General features: G+C 39.4%; 1 pseudogene; it reads right to left on the bottom strand.

Annotated features, from left to right (window-relative positions):
* Positions 1–13381: 13381 nt before the first annotated feature.
* On the bottom strand, positions 13382–13499 carry LOC126191790 (5S ribosomal RNA; annotated as a pseudogene).
* Positions 13500–13732: the final 233 nt, after the last annotated feature.

Below are 13732 nucleotides of genomic sequence, written 5' to 3'. Positions count from 1 at the left end.
ACGGCGAGTCGCGCTGACGCAGTCTCGTAGTTCGTTGGTTGGCGACAGGATGGAGCTGATGTCACGTATTTCGTTGATCGGCGGGTAGGTGGCGCAGACGTCGTATACTTCGGGGGTACGCCACTAGATGTCGAACTACGCGTAGTCGTTGTTTCTACTTCAGCCACTTGGCTCCACTGTAGTCACTGGTCAGTGTGGTACGTCTCCGCTATCTGAATCCTAGATTTCGCGGCGTGTGGAACTGCTTCATTGCTTCGGATGCTTTGGCTAGCCGCTATAAGAGTCTGAGTGATGTCATCCAACAATTGCGCCACAGACAACACTCGCAAATGCAGTAACAGTCTATGGGTCCACATCAAATTGTGCGATTTACACCGTTCAAAAGATAATTTCGGATACAAAGTCACTAGAAAACATTCTCCTGATATTTTCGTAACGGGATTTTGGCTGGTTTACTCGAGATTGTGCACAAACGCTCTTTTTCTTAGAGTATGAATGTAACAGCAATTCACGCAGGTTCTCGTGTCCATACTTCAATATATTGTTCATTAACACTGCTTTTGTCACTTTAACTCATAAAAACAAATTGTTTACTGTTTCTCAGTCACTTTTGCACTGCATTGTCTAAATAATGTGCTTCGTTCCCGCGATTTCTAGTTTCACCATAAATCCGTTACATTACAATGTTTCTAGTTCAAACACTCTCATTTTAGTCACAGTAACGACAATACCGGATTGCTCTTGCACTAAAATTGTCCGATAATAGCAAATGTCATTCCACTGAAACCAAAAATGGTGCTTAATAAATCATTGTTCGGATCCGAAGATTGCTACTGTCCTTTTCACGGGAGCCAAGATGAAACACCCCCGTTTAATTCCTTCATTGGATTTTGTGTAATTTACCGTAGCTGCCAAACAGTTAATTATTATGTGATTGTGCGCTTAATGGAAGAAAGGCTATCGGTTTTCTGCTGGTTTCGGGGGGTATTTCAACCCAGTGCGGCTGTTCTGAGATTGAATAGTGAAATCGATAGAAAGTTTGTCTATTATTAAGGACCACAAAGGTTGCGATGTACAAACTGATATATATTTCCTACTAACACACAAATGCTGAGGCAGTTGCTACCTTTGCCTTACACGTCTAAACACAGTTATATCTATTTATTGGTTGTTGATTTTCAGTACTTTGTCACACGCAATGCTGATGGTTGACATTCACAACAGTCCTCACTCCCATCCATGGTTGTTGCTGGGCGACGCGGTTGACGCGAAACACGTAATTCGGCACTTGTCACTTTCTGTTTCATATCACTAGCGAATCGGTATTAGTGAGGGTCAGCCCCACGATGATCAGGGGGACGTGCTCACTCGTCATACTCGGGTGAATATTACCGTTTACAACTCACTCGTCCACCATTCTCGCCCGTCTCTCCCGCACCACCGCTCGCTCGACACACTCCATTACTACTTCTCATTCAACACTAGTCTCACTGCCTACTGCAGCGCTCGACAATCGACTCCTATCTGCTATCGACCCTGGTGTCGGATACTAGCATCTATGATCATGGGATCACGGATCCCTTACAAGCATCAGTGACGTATCTGAGAACTACGCCAGAAACTGGTTGTCTTTTGAAGGCGTTGCTGACCGCAGCGCCGTCTTCTTCCTGTTTACATATCTCTGTATTTGAACACGCATGCCTATACCAGTTTATTAGGCACTTCAGTGTAAAGAACAGACTAGTGCTTTCAAAATGGGATTACTGGCCAAGAGAAGTCTGCTAGTATCAAACGTGGGTCTTAATTTCTGAAATAAATTTCTGAGAATGTGTGTTTAGTGGACCACAGGATTGTATGGCACTGAGACATGAACTGTGGGACATAAGAACAGATAAGACCGATTTTAACATGATGCTACCGAAGAACCCTGCAAATCAGGTGGACTTATAAGGTAAGGAATTAAGGGGAGCCGGAGGTGGGCAAATAAAAAAAAATTACGATTTTTTTTGTGATACCGAAAATTAATTGGAACATTCCTATTTAATGTAAACTTTGAATTATTGTTCTACTCGCCCTAGAAGTGGAGTTATTACCATTTTCCCCCACGCCTGCAGAGGAAATGCGCGGCCGCTGAATGCATCTAACACCCTCTAGTGACTTCCTGGCGAACTGCTTGGGATTTTCTCGGCCTGTTAAGCATACAGCGTCTTATGTTACGCATACAGCGAGTGTGCAAGGGTTGGCTACATTGTTTTCTGTGACAAATGAAGCGCTAGGAGTGCGGAACATCGTCTCTTTGCTGTTTACCGTTTCGAATTAGTTCAGTGTTGCGCCTGTTGTTGGTAGTATTATATTTCTTGTGTAAAGCGTTGTTCTGGTTACGATGCCACGTTTTAGTAACCGTGTATGTAAGAAGAGGAAGAATGTAGGGAAAGGAAAATTAACACTAATACCAAATTGCGATACTACAATTACTGAAACAGTGCGTTCTTCTGCTAAGCATCACATGGCCGGCCATAGCCCTGTGACATCTTCTAGCAAGAAGCTGACTCGTGGAAGTGACACATTTTGTGAATATTTTAGTGATGATATCAATGAAGTACTGAATATTGGATTGTTATCTTCTGTGCTGAAAGAAAGTGTTCTGTGCAAAATGTGTTCAAGTGTAGGAGTGGGACCAGAGATAACAATGCATTATGGTTTAGCTTGTGAGATGAAGATAATCTGTGCATGTTGCAAGTATCAAGTGACTTTCTACAATTCACATGCTAGTCTCTTTGGTGAAAATGGACGCTCTAGAGTGTTTGATGTGAATGTTCGACTTGTGTATGGTCTTCGATCCATTGGAAAAGGGTCTGCTGCTGGTAAACTGTTTTTTGGTGTTATGAACTTGCCATCACCTCCAAGCAAATTTGGGTACTACTGTGAACTGGTAGGATCCTCTGTTGAAGATGTGGCTTTGAAACCCATGAAGGAAGCAGTGGAGGAATCTGTAGAAATGAACTGTGGTTCTGGGGATTTGGTGGTGGCATTAGATGGTTCCTGGAAAAAGAGGGGTCATAAAACCCTGAATGGGGTTGTAACTGCTACTTGTGGTGATAGTGCAAACGTGATAGATGTTGCAATATTATCAAAACATTTTAGGTGCAAAAATAAAATGAAATTGGAGCACAGTGGAACCTGTGAGGCAAATTTTAGTGGATCAAGTGGAGCAATGGAAGTGGATGGAGTGAAAAAAAATTTTTAACGTTCAGTTCCCAGATACAATGCTAGGTACAAATTCTACCTTGGGGATGGTGACTCCAAAGGTTTCAAGACTATAGAGGAACTGAAACCATATGGAAATGAATTTGTTGTTGAAAAGTTGGAATGCATTGGGCATGTGCAAAAGCGTATGGGTGCACGGCTTCGAAGGCTCAAACAAACTTTGGGCTCAAGTAAGCTCAGTTATGGAAAGACAACAGGAGGGAGAGGCAGGCTTACAGAAGTGATTGAACGTCTACAGAGATACTATGGGTATGCTATAATGCAAAATACTAGTAATGTTAGTGACTTGCGAAAAGCAGTGTGGGCATTGTTCCTTCATACTGCCTCTTCCAATGAATACCCTCAACACAGCCTGTGCCCAAAAGATTCCTGGTGCAAATATAGCGCAAAAAAGGACTATGATCACAAACATGGTTTGCCAGCAGATGTGATAAATGGAATACAACCAATTTTTCATGACTTAGCACAGCCAGAATTGTTACACAAATGTCTACGCGGAAAGACGCAGAATCCTAATTAGAGTGTAAACAATTTGATTTGGAAATTGATTCCTAAAAGGGTATTTGTAAGCATAAAAACACTGCACTTTGGCATTTATGATGTAATAGCAACCTACAACCAAGGGAACAGTGTGAAGTGTGAAGTTCTGAAGGCATTAGGATTTACAGCTGGGGTGAACACTGTACGAGCACTAAGAAATATTGACAGAGAAAGGATAAGAGGAGCAGAAAGAAGAGAAAGGCATATGAAGTATGATGGAACAACAGGCCAGAAAAGAAGACAGAAGAGGAAGCTTTTGGAGGATGAAGAAGAAGACCCTGATAATCCATCCTATAGTGCCGGATTGTATTGAGAAACTTTGATAGCCATTTCCCGTAAATTAGAATTTTTCGAATATAAGGAACATTTTCTCAAAATCCACTCAAGCTAGAGAGATTAAATTTTTATACAGCACTCCTAGTGGTCAAACTTACATTGTAACACAGCCATTTGGCAATATGTTCAGTAGTTTCATTTCAGTTTAATTATAAAGCAATTATTTGTAAAAAAATTTTGGGTCATTAATAAAAAAAATAATTGGAAGGAAACTAGAAAAGATACTCCAAAATCCCTCTGTCATAATTGTAATACTAAACCACTCAATATGTAAAAAAAATTCAAATTTTTCTATTTGGTAGTTTATTCATAAATGTTCCTCATACTTAGTGATTTTAACATGGGCAGCATAGGCACCTCCGGATCCCCTTAAGAGTTTCTTGTCAGAATCAGCGAGGAAAGGAATATGTCTGAAACACCAACAAGAAGATACAAGATGATAGCACATGTGATAGGATGTCAGGGAATACCATCCGTGGTACTAGAGGGAGCTGTATAGCATAAAATCTGTTGAGGGAAACAGAGATTGGAATTCATCCTGCAAGTAACTGAGGACGTTCATTGAAAGTGCAACTGTGAGATGGAAAGGTTTACACAGGAGAGGAATTCGTGGCATGCCGTATCAGACCAGTCATAATACAGATGACAACAAAATAAATAAATAAAAACTGAAGACAAAAAAATAAATAAATAAAAACTAGAGTTGTTTATAAATCCGTCTCATGTTTCTCATCGCTGCAGTAACATCAAATGCCCTCTCACAGGTGAAGTCACATATCATTTCCTGACTTCCTCAGCTTTTTGGCAGGTAGTGTATTTCCTATCCCAGAGATCCGACTATGATTTTCAGACGATTTTCTTTAGTGGTAGTGAGGATGTCGAAACTGAGAAACCTACTACAATCGCGGCCTACCACACATTATGTTAATTTTGTTCCACTGATCCCGCGAGGAGTCGCGTTTTCGACGTGGAAATGTTAATTTAATTATAATGCAAACAACGAAATTACACTACATTACTGTATGAAGTGTTAAGTTTAATGATATATTTATCTAAAACAGTAAATGTAAGTGTTTCTGTGAAGATACTCCACGACGGAGTAGAACGTGTAGCCCAAAAAGTAGTTCATTAAATTATTCTTGAACTCCACTGCATTTTCTACATGAGTTTTAACGTGATGTAGTGTGTTGAATACCAGGGTACCCATGTATCTGACTCTTTACTGTATTAATCTTAACTCCTTGAGATCTTTGTAGACATTGGGAGGTCATGGCCGTCACTTGGAGGTAGTAATATCACAAAGCATCTACTTCATCTTATGACACAATGATAGCTAAAATTCCCAAATTGCTTGATTTTGTCACACATGCAGAAACGCTCTTCATGTTTCCGAGAATAGAATGGAGACTTTCGTATTTGGGCTTGGGCATACGTTTTTACACTGTAATCTGATGCTTTGTGGGTAACTACAGTCGTCTATTTATATATCGTTCGTGTTATCTGACAAAGGATATGATGGCTCCTAGGTGAAAATAGCTTTACATCTGTTCAGTTCAGCAAACCTATCGGCTGTCTTGCAAATCGCCCCCAACTATTAAAGCAAACGCAACTTCAATATTGTCTAGTGTTCACATTTAACTGAGTCAACTTCTCACTGGTAGCATACGGTATGCACACTGGTATGCTAACACTGTTGTCTCAGTTATGTTGCTGATGGCCATTAAAATATCAGTTCCACGAAGGTGGCATTCAACAAACGTCAGATAGGCATTAATATTACTACATACTTGAATATTCAAATAATGGGTATTTCAGGTCTCTGAACCTAGCTCCAGTATCAGTCAATCCTTATTTCTTAAATCCCCTACTTCTGGATCACGTCTATACATATAAAAAAATTCCATAATTTTATTGATTTGTTTTCCTTGAAAAGCCCCCCTAGAAAAAATAAGAATGACTGTGCTGGTAAACTTCTACGTTTTTAGACACTGAAACAGCTGAGTAAAACTTAACTTACTCAAACAGTTTTCTCTTTACTTATTCTGGTAATCATTAAACTGACACATAATATTTTTAGCGCAACGCAATCTGACTGTTAATCATCCCTACAAAAGAATAGCCCTGACTAACAAGAACCTATACCCTTTATGAAACACTTACCTCACTACTGCAATACAGGGAGGGCCAATACTGCCTGCTAAATAAAAGATTCTGATAGAGAACAAACAATTTATTTACCTTAATAGTGTTCAAAAGTCATAATAAATATAAATTCCTGACATCCAAGTCGCCAAATTTCCTTTTTCTGACGGACACACGTCCTGATCTTCCGCTCATATTAACATCTCAAAACTCTGGCATCTCGCTCCCCATATCCACCACTGCTGGCGGCTCAGCTCCAACTGCCCATATACATGTGTATTGTAGGAATTGTGACATAAATAAATAAATAAAAAAATTAGAATATTTTTCGAGACATTAAATTCACACATGAGCATTAAAAACAGAACAGAATAAATAATGTCTCAATATTTTTACAAAGTAAAGAACATATTATTAATGCAAATTGTATTTGAGGATAACAGTATTCCTTATCATGGTGAATGTAGCTTAGTATTAGAAGAGAAAAAAGTATGGAAAAGCACACAGAGACAGGGAGAACACAAATACACAAGGGTACACAAACCGGTGGCGGAATAACACAAAACGAAAGGACAGGGTTTGTTTTCAGTATAACATTTGGTACTGCAGTCCAACCCAAAACTTCATTCCATAGCTCTTTTCTCTTGTTTCATTTTTTTTTTTTGCAGAAAGGTCCTATCAAAGCATGCTTTCTATATTCTCCATTATCTTACCTCATCATTTATATTTCATTATCTTACCTCATCATTTGTTTACAAGGAAATCCTACCTAAAAGTATTGTGCCTAAACCATACTTTTCTTTTATTCATGTCCTCTTTCAAAATAATTATTCTTCATTGTACACCACTTTTCTGCCAAACCATTTTGTTATAGCTTATCAATGCATTTCTACCAATTCATCACAAACCTTATATAGCCTACCCCCTCTTAAGCTAACTTAAATCTACTGAGCACAGATACATGAACTAAGGGACGAGGCAATGCAGCAGCATGAACATAAACACAAGCAAGAACAAGAAAAAAATGGAAAGTGGCAAAGCAAGCAGCAATAAACATAAATTAGCAAAGATAATGCAACATTACAACTAATATTATCCAATGTGCAGCAACAAGAAAAATAAATCAGTAGTAAAATCGGCTTAATACAAAGTAAAATTCTGTAGGACAATGCCTGACAAACAGCAACAGCAAAGGCAGTAAACTATATCTAAACATGACAAAGCTGAAGCAGAAAAAATATTACAGTAAAAATAGGAAATGTTTAATACCTATGTCACATCTTAACACTAGATTGGTGCATCATAATAACTTACTCTACGAAACAAGTTACCAGATCGCTGAAAAGTTATGTATGCAATTCCTGTGAAATGAAATGTCTATTTTTGCTCTCTTTTTTTTAAAGAAAGTAGATCATAAAGTTACACATATTATTTAATGGATCTGTAGACACAAAATATTTACATTAGTACATCTATTAAATTTTATTTTAACCAATTCTGCAACACAGCTAGAAACTAGATACTGAACAATATATATATATATATATATATATATATATATATATATATATATATGTGTGTATATATATATATATATTTCCTATGTGGAATGTTTCCCTCTATTATAACCATATATATATATATATATATATATATATATATATATATATATATATATATATATATATATATATATATAAAGCAAAGCATGAAATATCATTCACTAGCGATATGGCATTTCATAGGGCAGTAAAAAAATCTCTCAACTAGAAAGACAGTAGTCATAATCAGGTGTATTGACGTAAAACATTTCTCATAATTTCATCAGGCATTTCAGTAAATATCAGAAAGTATGAGCTCAAAACTGTAATCATATATTTTCAAGTAAATGCTACGGGCTGCTCACATCCAACTGCCCAACACTACACTAGCGAATATTCCAACAATGAGTCCAACCGACCACAGACTGCACACAGTGCAGTCAGCGATTTTCATACAGAGCGCCACGTGGCGTCACCAACATAAAAACCTAAACAGCCTACTTACTCCCTGACTCATTTTTAAATATTATTGAATCAGTTGTCATATTTTTTCTGGAAGAGCATGTCTTTTTTTCTTTTTTCTGGGAACAATGCACATTTTCATCCTCTGATAACTTCTATTAAACTTTTGCACTGTTCACAACTTCCGTGCAGAAATTTAATTGAAAAAAGTCGAGATCTACAAATTACGACGCATATGGCAAGCGGTGTTGTTGGTTGAGCTAAATTTGCATAACCGGCATGCCTGTTCTCTAGAAATTATCCTTTCGGTTAATATAGTATCATGTTCGATGCCTTCACTGGTTACAGTTCACGTGCAGTGGTTGTACAGAAGTATGCCTAGTTGAACATAAATGCAGATGCTAACCAAGCCTGCAAGATGAGCTATTGTATGTAACCGTGAGCAGCAACTGTGCATTATCCTTAGTACATAGCAACTTTTAGGTGTGGTCAGAACAGTGTTATGTGTAGCTGCGAGTGCGATACGTCGGTGCTAAGTGATTTCGAACGTGGGAAAATTGTTGCCTCTCGTATGGTAGGTGCCTCTGTAACCAAAGTGTTTGGCGTTTCAGGAGTAACCGTATCGAAGATGGATACTGCATACCAGAAATGCAGGACAACATCATCATGAGCTAACTCACAACATTGTGTAGTGTAACGACGTATAGATTTGTTTATAACTGATTTTCTGTCGACATATGACCATGTGTAGACTTCGTCACCTATGTCAGTCACAACCCACTTCTAAATTATTTATATTCTTTTTAAATTGTCTCAGAATGGTTCTTGAACGAAACTGTAAAACATCATTTGAGTCGTATGCGCAGAATTACGTCACTCGGGCCAATTGGTTTGCGTAAACGTTTTCAATTTTAGATGTCGTTTGTTTCTCCTCAGAAATTATATAGACACACGTTATCTGATTTAATCGATATTAGAACCACATTGAATAAACTTCATGAGATTCAAAGTCGCGATGAACGCTGTCAAAATTCAATAATCTTGTCAAATATATTATTAATTCATTCACATAATTCTTCATAAATAAATCCTCGGAACACGTATTTCAACTTTAGTAGCATCCACTAGTTTATTATCTTTCTACATACAGGCGTGAACCTGAGCCTTGACGAGACAAAACTAACTTTTTCAATAAGATTAAACTTCCTATGATATCATTGTTGTACAAAACATTACAAATTCTCAATTATTTAATTTTTAGAAGCACGACGCAACAACTCGGTTTCAGGATCTTCTGTTGCTCCTTGGCTGTCGACCTGCGACGTATAGTGGCCAGCAATTTTCTCTCCGGTCCCGGAAACGAAGATGCTGTCTCCGTTCGTTGCGCCGCCCTCTCCGTACATGAAACATAAAAAATAAATACAAACTTTAGACAATTCATAACCATTACAAATATTACAAAAAATACGTAAACAATAACTAAATTAAACCTATATTCACCTGCAAACTGTGCTGACATTGGTGGATGGGTGACGCTTCAATTTCGCCTCCCACTACAATAGACAAATTTTGAGCTCAGTAATCGTGATGGACGGTCATTGAAGAGGATTGTGACGTAAATAAAAGGACGACAGCTGGAATAATGACAGCACAACTGAATGTCACACTCGTAAATCCCATCGGCACCTAACAAGACTTAGGAAACTCCATAAGTTGGGAAAGGTAGGACGAGCTGGAATTCAACTCCGCACATCAGTGATGCAAATGCCCGTCACAGGAAGACGTGCCGTCGATTCCGTAGAACCTGCACTGTGGAGTAACGGAAGAATGTCATTTGGTCTGATGAGTCTTGTTCCACACTGCTTCCAACGCCTGGCCGCGCTTATATCTGTCACACGCCGTCTCGAATCCACGATACAGACATATTCTTGCCACGAGTGAGACATGGCGAGGAGACGGTGGTGATTTGGCCAGACATATCTACCGTATGGTTAAAATGGGTGAAATGTTACGAAGGTAAAATAGTCCCTATTCGGATCTCCGGCGGGGACTACTCAGGAGGATGTTGTCACTAGGAGAAACAAAACTGGCACTCTAAGTATCGGAGCGTGAAATGTTAGATGCCTTAATCGGACAGGTAGCTTAGAAAATTTGAAAAGGATAACGTATAGGTTGAAGTTAGATATTGTGGGAATCAGTAAAGTTCGGAAGCAGGAGGAACAGGACTTCTGGTCAGGTAACTGCAGGGATATATATACACAGTCACATAGTGGTAATGCAGGCATGGGCTTAAAGATGAATAAGAAAATAGGAATGCCGAAGAGCTACTACGAACAGCATAGTGAATGCATTATGGTAGCCAAGATAGAATTTATGAGGCGGTGAATGAAATTATTCAGGTAATTAGAGAAGACGAAAATTTAACTGTGATGGGGGACAGGAATTCAGTAGTAGGAAAAGGAAAAGAGGGAAAAATAGTAGCTGAATATGGACTGGGGGAAAGGAATGAAAGAGGAAGCCACCTGTTAGAATTCTGCAGAGAGCATAATTTAATTATCGTTAACACATGGTTTGAGAATCATAAACGAAGGTTTTATACTTGGAAGAGACCTGGAGACACCGTAAGTTTTCAGATTGATCATATAATGTAAATGTAAGACATTCCAGGGATAGAATCGACTCTGACCACAATTTGTTGGTTGCGATCTCAGGATTAAAACTGAAGAAATTAGAAAAAGGTAGGAAATTTAGATGAGACCTAGGTCAGGTCAAAGAATTAGAGGTTGTTGAGAGTTTCAGAGGGAGAAATAAACAACGGTTGACTAGAGCAGGAGAAAGGTATACAGCAGAAGGCGAATTGATAGTTTTAAGGGATGGAATAGTGAAGACAGCAGAGGACAAAACAGAAATAATGAGGCCGCCTTGTGGAAATCCTGTGATAACACAAGGCATATTGAACTTCATCAATGAAAGGAGAAAATTTAAAAATGCAGTAAATGAAGCGGGCGCAAGGGAGTACAAACGTTTAAAACATGAGACTGATAGGAAGTGCAAAATTGCTAAGCAGGATTGGCTGGAGGCATATTTCGCAAGAGAAAATATAGATACCTCATACAGGAAAATGAAAGAGGCCTTTGGGGAAAAGAGAAGCAGGTGTACGATTATCAAGAGCTCAGATGGTAGACCAGCCCTAAGCAAAGAAGGGAAAGCTAACATATGGAAGGAGTATATAGAGTGAATCCACAAGGGAGATGAACTTGAAGGTAATATTATAGAAAGGAAAGTTAATGAAGATGAGTCGTGAGATATGATACTACGAGAAGAAGCTGACAGATCTCTAAAAGATATTAGATGAAATAAGATCCCTGGAATAGAGGATATTCCGTCAGAGCTACTGATAACCTTGGAAGAGCCAGTGTACAGAAACCAGACGGCAGTTATAACAGTCGATGGGCGTGAAAGCGAGGCTGTGGTTGAAAAGGGAGTGTGTCCTATCCCTAATGTTATTCAGTCTACACACTGAGCAAGCTAAAGGAAAACAAAGAAAAATTCTGAGTAGGAGTTAAATTTTAAGGAGAAGGAATAAGCACTTTGAGGTCTGCCGGAGACACTGCAATTCTGTCAGAGACAGCAAACGACATGGAAGAGCAGTTGAACTGAATGGACAGTGTCTTGAATGGACGATGTGAAATTAACATCAACAAAGACAAAACAAGGATCATGTAATGTAGAACTAAATCAGGTGATTCTAAAGGAATCAAATTCGGAATAGAGGCACTTTAATTAGTAGACGAGTTTTGCTACATGTGCAGTAAACTAAATGATGATGGCCGATGTAGAGAGGATATAAAATGTAGATTGGCAAGAAAAGCGTTTCTGAAGATGAGAAATTTATTAACATCGAGTATAGATTTGAGTGTTATGAAATCTTTTCTGAAGGTGTTTGTCCGGAGTGTAGCCATGCATGGAACTGAAACATGGACTACAAACAGTTTAGAAAAAAAGTGAATAGAGGCGTTCGAAATGTGGCGCTACAGAAGAGAAAATTTGTTATAAAATTTTACCGAAAGACGGAATCGGTTGATGGGACACATTCTGAGACGTCAAGGTATCAGCAAATTAGCACTGGAGGGAATTGTTGGTGAGGGGGGGGGGGGGTAAAAATCTTGGAGGGAGAGCAAGAGATCAATATAGAGAGCAGATTCGAAGGATGTACGTTGCAGTAGTTATTCAGAGATGATGGCGCTCTCACAGGATAGAATAGTATGGAGAGCTGCATCAAACCAGCCTTTGACTGAGGACCGCAACAGCAGTATCGTGGGATTCCGTGGATCCCATCGTTAGCGTGCAAGATTGCATTACTCCTAAGGAGTATGCGACCATTTTGGCCGGTCATGTTTATCCTAAGGCATAAAGTTTGTTTCTTGAAAGTGATGCAGTTTTCCAAGCCCCTACTCATACAGCTTGCATCGTTCAGGACTGGTTTTGCGAGCCCAAGGACGACCTGTAGAATCTCCCCTGGCGACTATAATCTCAATAATATTGGGTCTTTGTGTTCTACAATAGAGAGAGGTGTGTGGGATCTCTATCGCTTCTTTCGTGAACCATACACTGCCTATGTTTACCTATGCATCACTTTTCAACACTACCGTCAGCTGTAGTTTTATCATCAATTTATTGGCAACAATTCTCGACGATACACTTCATCATCACTAGGCCCTCTAAACACATAGGGGCCGAATTTTCCCCGAAAGAAGTCAGTCAGAAATTTTCACGTTGAAATAATCTTCATGCGCATCACCTCTTGTAGTAGGCAACTGCGCACAGTGAGATCACTGTTTGCGATTCAGGACATGAGTACATTAAGGTCGTTTTCAGACATAACCGCGAAGCACTCCATATTCAGGTCACAAGTGCCCCTTCGGGCCCATCCGACCGCCGTGTCATCCTTAGATGAGGATGCAGACAGGAGGGGGGTGTGGTCAGCACACCACTCTCCCAGTCGTTAAGATGGTTTTCTTTGACCGGAGCCGCTACTATTCGGTCGAGTAGCTCGTCAATTGGCATCACGAGGCTGAGTGCACCCCGAAAAGTGGCAACAGCGCATTGGGGTCCAGATGGTCACCCATCCAAGTACTGGGCACACCCAGCAGCGCTTAACTTCGGTGATCTGATGGGAACCGGTGTGTCCACTCCGGCAAGGCCGTTGCCCCATAACAGATAAACTGATTATCAAATTGTTCGTGCTTTTCAGTTTGGACCAAAATGTGAGCCAACAATCGACAATTCTACATCAGATGCTTTGTTACCCTTTGCAGAGAGTATTCCTTCGTAAAGTTCAATACTCCTCAGAAGATAGGATATTAAAAATGTGCTTTTGCCTTTGGACAAAAATACAGCTCTTCTTTGATCTGTTAAAGATGATTTGTGTTGAGGACGCCTGG

The sequence above is a fragment of the Schistocerca nitens genome, chromosome 6 (assembly GCF_023898315.1).
Source record: "Schistocerca nitens isolate TAMUIC-IGC-003100 chromosome 6, iqSchNite1.1, whole genome shotgun sequence".
NCBI classification, from domain to species: Eukaryota; Metazoa; Arthropoda; class Insecta; order Orthoptera; family Acrididae; genus Schistocerca; species Schistocerca nitens.
The sequence above is the reverse complement of the archived record's forward strand: the minus strand, read 5'-3'. Positions and strand labels throughout refer to the sequence as shown.